Below are 10,274 nucleotides of genomic sequence, written 5' to 3'. Positions count from 1 at the left end.
AGGTCATCCAGCTTCGACCTGATTGACAGTCTAAACTATACCCACATCTTGTTACCAGTGCCATGTTGGCACCAAAAACAAAAACAAAAAAAAAACCCTGACTATTACAAACACTATCCCTGGAGGAAAGCTAAGCAAGATCACTAAGAAGTGACCATAGGTATCAAGCGTCAGGGAACAAAAAATCATATCATCGTAAATGTGTGAGAGCTAAGTGGAGACTCAAGGCCCGTTGGCAGCCAAATGGACACCACTTACTGAAGGGTTGTGGGGAGGAGATGAGCCAGTCAGGGTAGAGGGTAACAACAATGAAACATATAACTTTCCTCTAGTTCTTAAATTCCTCCCCCTTCCCCTCCAAAGCATGTGAAAGTTGGACATTGGATAAGGAAGACCAAAATCAATCTCTGCATTTGGACTGTGGGGCTGTTGAAAGCGCCATGGACTGCAGAAAGACAAACAGATCTGTCTTGGAAGCAGTACAGCCAGAATGCTCCTTAAAGGCAAGGACAGCGAGACTTTATCTCCTGACTTTGGGACATGTTTTCAGGGAGACCAGTGCCTGGAGAAGGACATCATGCTTGGTAAATTTCAAAGGCAGTTAAATAGGGGGAGGCCTTCAATGAGATAGATTGACACAGTGGCTGCAACAATTGGCACAAAACAAAAATTGTAAGGATGGGGCAGTACTGGGCAATGTTTTACACTGTTCTATATAGGTCACTATGAGTTGGAACTGACCTGACTGCACCTAACAAAAACAACATATTAGGAGTGGATGATCAGCGGCTATTAAGGGATAGAAAATTGGGAAAAGGTGAAATACAAGACGTTTAAATTTAGTGGGCCCTGATGGTGTAGTGGATATGAGTTGAGCTACTCACTGCAAGGTCAGCAGTTTGAAACCACCAGCCACTCCACTGGAGAAATATGGGTCTTGTTACTTCAGTAAAGATTTAAAGTCTTGAAACCCAACAGGGGGATTTCAACCATTCCCTGGAGCATTGGGTTTCAACCTCTGGGTCGAGACCCCTTTATGGATCAAATGACTTTTCCATAGGGGTCACCTGATTTATAATGGTAGCAAAATTATAGTTATGTTAATAACAACAAACATAATTTTATTGCTGGGTGTCACCACACGTGAGAAAATGCTGCAGGTGTTTGAGAGTCTGTGTGCGGTGAAATAGATAATGGTGTGGGGGAAATAGATAATGGTGATGGATGTACAACATGGTAGATGCGGTTAAAGCCCCTGAAGTGTACACTTACAAGTGGTGGTCAGCAATGCTTGGGTTGCATGCATGTTACCACAGCACAATGAGTAGAGGGGAGAAACATGGGTCTGATCCGATATTCTCCATCTACTAAGTCGGTGTCTTTGTGCAATAGGAAAACCCAGACTTACAAACAGAATATGGCAGAGTGGAAGGTCCACCTGGGAGACTTTGGAAGCGTGCTCCTTGCAGGTGACTCCTGTTTGGGCCAGGTGTTGCCACTGGCAAGCAGTTCCTGAGGAGTGAAGCCGGGTTCCTCCACAGACAGGACATTCTCCTTAGGTCTCTGTGCACGGTGAGAACTTGCAGCAAGGGCCAGCAAGCTGGTGGGCTAGATGAATGGACTCTGGAATGTTGTTGGAGCAGTAGCTGAGAGGGAGGGAAGGAGTTGGCCCCAGACTCACACTAGAGGAGGGTTGGGTGATACTCAGGAAGGAATGACCCCTCCCACCCAAGGTAAGAAGGGGATCAACTAGGAGACAGCATGTCTTGAATGTTAGTGAAGAAAAGATTTGTGCATCGGTTTAATATTTGGTGCCCTACTGAGGTTCAGAAAATCTTCAGCAGTTACTTCCTCCAGTGTGGGCAGCTGATTCCTTCTCTTTTGGTTGTTGTTAGTCCAGAAGCTTCCCTGAAACAAACCTGTTTACGTTGGGTGAGCCAGCTACAGTTACAATCCTCTAACATTGCTTCCAGAATCACAGTAACACTCCAGGAACCAGTGTGACAAAATGGTTGACAAGTGGTATGATGGGAAGTATTGTACTGAATGAGAGAAGTTAGGGATTGTGGTATGTTGTGGTTGTGTGTGATGTGTAATGAAACATGTGGATGAATCAGGTCGCAGTTTGATTTCAGGGCAAAGTGATAAATGGGTTGGCAAAGGTCTGGGCCCTGCTCTCTTTCTCTCTGGTGATCTGACCTGAGAGCAGTTGCTTTAGCTAGTCCTCTGCCTCAATTTGTGAGCCACAATACCTATAGACATCAAACCCATGCATTGTGTTGTACCATGTTTATGGTGTGTATATTGCTTGATCTCGAGACTGGTGGATCCTGTTGTCTTGCATTGTTTGAGTTCAATATTCCATCAGGGCCTGCTTTACTAAGCACAGGAGCTGCTCTTGGTTACCCCCCCACCCCAAGTTGTTTGCTGCCTGTGAGTGGACTCTATCTGCATTGCTCAAGGGAAGGCTCAGCCATTTACTTCCTTGTTCTTGGACCTCTCAGCCCTCTAGAGTGGAAGGACTTGCAGTAAATTAACTGTTCCACAGTGAGTTGAACTGAGCCCTATATACTGTTGTGTGGACAAATTAACTATTGTAGTCTTTCATGTTGAATAAATCCATATATATACACATACACACACATATATATATATATATATATATATATATATATATATATATAATCATGAGTGTTCTAGTTCTATTCCTCTAGGGAACCCTGACTAACAAACATGGTACCGGGATTGGTTCTACAGAAACTAGATACTATATATGGGCTTCTCAAATTGGCTCTCCAGCCTGATTAGGTTTAACAGCACTGACAGTGCTGTCTGTCTCTACCCCTAAAGGCATGGATAAGTCTGCCACTCTTACTCGAGTGGGTGTTGTTAATCCATGGTGTGACATAGCAAAGCTAATATCCACAGTATCACCACCAACAGATTAAGTGCTCGTGAGAAGAGAGGCTCTCAGTGATCATCTGATTGATGTTTTCCAGGATTTTTCTCAGGGTGAGAAGTATAGGGAAGCTGGTTGGCTGGTCCTCCTCACAAAAGAAATTGTGATCAAGGAAAGGGATCATCTTGGAACCTCAGAAGCACATCTCAAGTGCCAAATAACAGACACAAAAGCTTCTGCATGTGCTGCAAAGGAGAATCTTCTCTCCTATAGTAATATAGCTGACATTGCCAAAAATCAAATCCAGAGTCTCATCATACGAATAGCTGAAATAGAGCATCAGCTGAATTGTAGGTCTACAGTGTCTCATGTAAAAGTAAGGGCATTAATCACAAAGAATTGAGACCCTGAAACATTGGTTCGAGAAATAGTGGAGAATGATGCGGAAGAGGAGGATATTGAATACCTAGAAATGATTGAGCCTCCCGAGTCAATATATCCACCCCTCCCACCTGAGGGGAGTAATACACTACCAATAAAACAACACATATTTGAGCAGATTAGCCAAAATGTTGAAGCTGAAACACCAGGTGGGGCTACATCTGTAGCATTGCTTGGGGGAGATGCCTTAGAAGATATTGCATAAAGATCTGCTAGTTTTCTAATACATACAAGCAGAAGCCTGGGTGTGGGATACTGGTGCAAGTAATGTAACCTTAGGCCAGTCTGAGTTTCATGATATAGGAACCCCTAAGCACAGATTCTTCTTTCACTACTCAGCAAGAGATGTTAAAAGAGATCTAATTGTTTATTTGGCTGGTTCACTGAAGCATGGACTGCCAATGGCCTGGATTAGACAACCTTGAGGTTGACCAACCCAGCCTACGTTAGTACACTGTAGACACAGACATTCAATGGCCTGTGGTATGTTGGAATCTATATGCCAGAATAGCCCCCCCAAAAAGAGTGACCAGAGGACATATCTTTTACCATAACCATAAGGAACTCCTTTGTGAAGTGGGCCCAGCATCTCTGAAGACTCCTGTGCATGTTATTTTATGTACAATAGGATGAACCATGGGAAATGTCCTACGTGAACTCCCACATTTACCTACCATCTGACTGATTTGGCCCAGTAGTTGTAGGGGGCAGGTGTTAACACGGAATCAATAAAATAGGTTGGACCAGGTTATCTTACTGGACAGCAAGATTTCCATAATAATCACAGCAACCTGTCTCTTGAGGACTAATTGCATGGTATCCCTAGCAATAAAATACATGGGAAACCTACCAAATATTTACATGATCTATACAGGCAGAAGAATGCTAGATCAGGTGACCAGCAGAACAGAGAGTCACAAACACGCATTTCCCAGGCCTTATCCAGTTACAGACTTACAAGCCCTTGAATGAGTGGAAGTCTTCTTGGAAGAAGGACCCTGATCCATCACCAAATGTTTACACTGTTAGTTTTTCTTCTAGCCTTCCCCAAAGTGACCTGCAGCTATTTATGAGAGACTGTTCAAGGGGAAAGGAAATAATCAAACTTTTCATGGAATACTGGACACTGGCTATGAACCGACACTAATTATGGGAGAAACACAATGTTTTGAAGGCCCAGCAATCAGACTGGGGCATATGGAGGTCAAGTTATCAGTGGAGTTTTAGCTCAGGTATGCCTCACTTTGGGTCCAGTGAACCCCCAAAGACATCTGGCCCTTATTTCCCCAGTTCCAGAAGGCATCATTGGAACAGACATACTTAGTAACTTGCAGAACCCTCATTTTGGATTCCAGAAATGTTGAATAAGGGTTATTATAGTAGGAAAGACCAAGTGGGCATCATTAGAACTGCCATTGCCTTCAAAAAGAGTAAACCAAAAGCAATACCGCATTCCTGGAGGGATTGCCGAGATCAGTACCATCATCAAAGACTTGAAGGATGCAGGGCTGGTGAATCCAACCATATCCCCATTTCACTCAACTATAAGGCATGTAAAGGGAAAAAAAACAAAAACAAAAAAAGAGGGATCCAAGACAATGACAGTGCAATATCTTAAAACTGACCAATTGCAACTGTCATTCCAGATGTGATTTCATTGCTTGAGCAAATTAATACTTCTCCTGGTACTTGGTATTCAGCTATTGAGCTGGCCAATAACTTATTCTCAATATGAGGATCAAGGGACCACCAGAAGGAGTTTGCCATCAGGTGACAGGGGCAAAAATACACTTTCACAACTCACCCCCAAGTGTACATCAACTATTCCACCCACTGCCATGATTTATTCTGAGGGGATCTTGATTCCCTGTCTCCAGCAAGATGTCACAGTAGTCCATTATATTGATGACATTATTTTGATTGGACTCATTAAGGATGATGTATCAAAAACTCTACATACATTGGTTCAACATCACTTTGAAAAAGGTTTTGAAATCTACACAACAAAGATTCAGGCATCATCCATCTCATTAAAATGTGTAGGGTCCAGTGGTGTGGGGCATGTCGAGACATTCCTATTAAAGCGAAGAATAAGGTATTGCATTGTCCCCATCCCAACAACTAAACAGGAGGCACAATGCCTAGTGTGCTTCTCATGATTTTGGAGGCAACCTAACCCATATTTGGGTGTTATACTTTGCCGTATGTATCAAGTGACAAGAAAAGCCTCAAATTTTGAGTGGGACCCAAACAAGAAAAGACTCTGCAACAGGTTCAGGCTGCTGGGCAAGCTGCTTTGCCACGGTGACCACATGATCCAGCTGACCCAATGGTGCTAGAGGTGTCAGTTGTAGATGTGGAGTGGTGTCTTTGGCAGACCCCTATTGGTGAATCACAGCGTAGAACCCTGAGGGGATCTCAGAGTAAAGTCCTGCCATCCTCTACAGACAAATACTCCCCTATTGAATAACAGCCTGCTACTGTGCCTTAGTGGAGGCTCAATGCCTCACCATGGGCCATAAAGTCACCGTGAGACCTGAGCTACCCATCATGAACTGGGTATTGTCTGACCCAAAGTCTCATAAATTTGGCCGTGCAAAGCAACATTCCATGGTTAAAGGGAAGTGGTATATGCAAGATCGGGCCAAAGCAGGACCTGAAGGGACAAGTAAGCTGTATGAAGAAGTCAAAAGGCCCATAGTCTCCACTCCTGTCATGGTACCTTCCTTCCCCCTGTCTGCCCCTGTGGCCTCCTGGGAGTTCCTGATGGTAAGTTCACTAAAGAATAGAAAATTCATGCTTGGTTGACTGATGGAAATGCACGATATGTGGGTGCCATGCATAAGTGGACGGCAGTATCAATTCAGCCCCTTTCTGGGATCTCCCTAAGAACAGTGGTGAAGGGAAATCTTCCCAATATGCAAAACTCTAGCCGGGCACCTGACAGATCAGTTGGTCTGGAAGGAGAAATGGCCAAATGTGGTGTTGGAATGTATTCTGTCTCATGTCCTTTGGCTCATGGCTTGACTGGATGGTCAGGAAATTGCAAGGAACATAATTGGAACATTGGGAACAAGGTAGAATGGAAAAAAGGTAAATGAATGGGCCAAGCAAGTAAAGATAATTGTGTCTCATGTGAACGCTTACCAAAATGTTTACTCTGGAGAGAAGAACTTTAACAATCAAGTAGGGAAGATGACACACACTGTGGACACTAGTCCTACTGTTGTCTCCACCACTCCTGTCATTGCCCAATGAGCACATGAACAAAGTGGAGATGGTAGCAGGGACGGAGATTATGCATGGTGGGGAAACATGGACTTCCTCTCACCAAGGCTGGCTTGGGGACTGCCACAGCTGAGTGCCTCATCTGTCAGCAGCAGAAGCCAACATTAAGTCAAAGAGATGAGATCATTACTGGAGGAGATCAACCGGTCACTTGGCGACAGGTCGATTACATAGCACCACTTTCATCATGGGGAGGGGCAGCATTTTCTTTTTACTGGAATCAGCACCTATTCTGGATTTAGATTTGCCTTCCCTGAATGCAATGCTTCTTCCAAAACTACCATTGGTGAACTTAGAGAATGCCTTATTCACCATCATGTCATCCCATTTAGCATTGCAGTAGATCAAGAACCTCACTTCACAGCGAATGGGCTCATGTCCATAGAATCCACTGGTCATAGCATGTTCTTCATCATCCTGAAACAGCTGGCTTGATACAAGGATGGAATTCCCCCCCCCCCTAAATCACAATTACACCACCAGCTAGGTGGCACCAACGTGTGCAGCTTGGCCAGGAGGTTGTATTCCCTACAAACCAGTGGCCAATATATGGCGCTTTGTCTCCAATAGCCAGGATTCATGGGACCAGGATCCAAGGCATAGAAGCTGGCACGGAACCACTCACTATTGCTCCTAGTGATCCACTGGCAGCATTTCTGCTTCCTGTCCCAACAACCTTATCTTTGCTCTTCAGGTCTGGGGGTCCCAGTACCAAAGGCAAGAACCCTTCCCCCCTGGAAACACAACACCAATTCCACTAAACTGACAGCTTAGAATGTACTCTGACCACTTTGGGCTTTTTCTGTCTTTGGATCAATAGGTCAGGCGGGCCTTCACTGTATTAAGTGGTATAATTTCTTCTGATTATAAGGAAAACTTTGACTGGTGCTACATATTGGAGGTAAAGGAGAATATGTGTGAAATCTGGGAGATCCCATAGGCCATCTCTTAGTACAACCAGCCCTGTGATTAAAGCAAATGATAAACTACAGCAACCCAGTACAACTAGGTCATCTAATGACCCAGACCCCTCAGGAATGAAGGCCAGGATCACCCCACCAGGCAAACAACCATGGTCAATAAGGTGCTGGTCATCAGCAAAGGTTTCCCAAATTGGGTAGGAGAAGAGGGTAGTAGAACTACCAGTTATGACCACGTGGTCATTTGTAAAAGCAGGCTTTGTAATTGTCAGGTCATCTTCTTTATATGTGCTTATTGAATACCTTTCCTTTGTTCACGTTAGATGTACCAGACAAAGTTAGATTCAGGGTATTTGCGATATATGTGTAAGTGATGTATGAAGTTAGGTTTAAATGTGATTCCATTAATGTCTTGAAATTATACATGGATAAAAAATTGTGCACATGTGCCAAGTTGGCGAGGATTCAACTGTGAAAGGTAGGTTTATTATGCCAACCTGGTCAATAAAAACATGTTGGATTGATCAGGTCACAGTTTGATTGGAAGGCAAAGAGATAAAGGGCTCTGCAATGTTCTCCCCTTGCTCTCTAGATCTCTGATGATTGGACCAGCATGCAGCTACTTTAGCTAGCTCTCTGCCCCAACTTGTGAGATACACTATCTGTGGGACTTCCCACTCATGGATCGTGTCCCCAGAACTTGAGATTCCTTTGAGACCTGCTTCACCAAGCTACTGGTGTGTACATTGCAGGATAGTTACATAATCTGGCATCAATTTGGGATTGAAGAGGATTAAGATTGATGCAGTGGAGTCGACTGTGTCAATGGGGTAATAGCCAATAAGGCTTCTGCGTGGGCATGGCCTTCCCCTGTGGACTCTGGGAATTCCAGTATTTTCCTCCTTTGAGGCAGGAGACAGAAAGTCTCTCTCTCTATCCCTCTCCCCCTGCTAGTTCCCTGCGAGACATTGCAGCTGAGAAGATACATGGAACTATGCTAGTGCCCTGAGCCGGGGAAGCCACATGGACCCACGCTGATGCAACCAGACCTCTGAAGCCAGAGAAGGCACATAGATAGCATGGCCAGCACTGAGATGCTTACAACGCCAGTTGATTCAAAGACTTTCTACCCACTGACCTGTGATTGTCCTCCATTCGGCATTATTGTATCTGTTTCGTGAGTCTGAAGAGGACTTTGCAGATTGGCACCGGACATAAGAGCTAATATCAGACTTACGAGCTTTCTTAGTATACAGTTCCCCTTTATATAAAACACTCTCTTAAACACATATGAGTTTCTAAAGGTTTTTTTCCCTCTAGTCTACTTAGACTAACACACATTGCTTGAGAATGAGGCTGGTGGATGCTGTCGTTTTGCTTTGCTTGAGTTCAATACTTTATCAGGGGCTGCTTTGGTCAACTCCTGAGCTGCTGACTGTAGGTGACCTGACCTGCTGTTTGCTGCCTGTGGAGGACTCTGCCAGCATTTCCTGAGGGAAGAATCAGCCTTCTACTTCCTTGAACTTGGCCCCAAGACTACTCATGAGTTGAAGGACTTCCAGTATATTAACTCTTTTGCATAGGTGAGTTGAACTAAGCCCTCTGTACTACTGTGTGGACTAATTAGTTATTATATGCCTTCGTGTTGTATCAATCCATATATATAAATATAAAGAGTCCTAGTTTTGGTCCTCTGAAGAACCCTGCCAAACACACATAGTAAAGGAAGGGCTGTTGAATGGGGGTTTTTGCTGTGAAGTGCTGATGGGCAGCAGGGCGGTAAAAAGCTGATGGGCAGCAGGGCTGTGGGCATAACTGTGATGTACTGTGTGGTGGAGCCGTGTGAAATTCTGAGATGTTCTAAGGCATGGGTTTTGGTGGATGAGCGGCTTTGATGTTGAGTGCAGGGCTGTAAGGTAGAGCAGCTATGATGTACTGTGGGTCACGACTGTGGGAGCACTTTGAGGTCCGGAGGGGCTTGACTACATGGAAGAGAAGCTTTGCTGCTGGGGGCATGGCAGCAGGGAGGAGAGGCTGTGATCTACTCTGGGGCAGGACTAGAAGGAGGAGGGGCTTTAAAGGGAAGGAACTTTCAATCCCAATGAACTTGACTTAAGAAAGAGCAACTGTGACATACTCATGTGGCTGCAGAAAGGAGGTACTGTGCTAATACACTGAGGAGTGGGTTTTGGAAAGGAGGAGTCATAAGTTCAGGATATACCTGAATAAAATGAAAACAAATCCACATGAGTCAAAATACAAGCTTAGATCCATCGCATCTGAAATTTGAGAAAGTCTCAAGAACAGATTTATAGTATTGTACACTAATTTTATGACAAAAATAATAGGTCCTTAAAAATAGGGGGGGGGGCAGAAGTGGTTGTCAGAAGAGACTCTGAAATTTGCTCTCAATCATAGAGTCACTAAAACAATGGAGGAAAAAATGAAGTCAGAGAGCTGCATAGAAAATCTCAAAAGGCAACTAAGAAAGACAATGTCAAATACTATAATGAAATGTTTAAAAACGTATAGTTAAAAAAAGAAAAGGGAAGAACACACTTGACATATTTCAATTCGAAAACCTCATGAAATCTTAGAGCCTCAAGTCCTCTGGTGGCAATCTTGAATGCTTCTGTGGGCAACATGTTGAGTGGTGCAGGAACCATCAAAAGAAGATGGAAAGAACACAGAGTCCCAGCACTAAAAAGAACTAGTTGACATTCCAC

General features: G+C 44.1%; 1 pseudogene; it reads left to right on the top strand.

Moving 5' to 3' along the window:
• Positions 1–1,339: 1,339 nt before the first annotated feature.
• On the top strand, positions 1,340–9,838 carry LOC142433272 (uncharacterized; annotated as a pseudogene).
• The last annotated feature ends 436 nt before the right edge of the window (positions 9,839–10,274 follow it).

This window comes from Tenrec ecaudatus, chromosome X (assembly GCF_050624435.1).
Source record: "Tenrec ecaudatus isolate mTenEca1 chromosome X, mTenEca1.hap1, whole genome shotgun sequence".
In the NCBI taxonomy this organism is placed as follows: Eukaryota; Metazoa; Chordata; class Mammalia; order Afrosoricida; family Tenrecidae; genus Tenrec; species Tenrec ecaudatus.
This window is presented reverse-complemented; position numbering and strand designations above follow the sequence as displayed.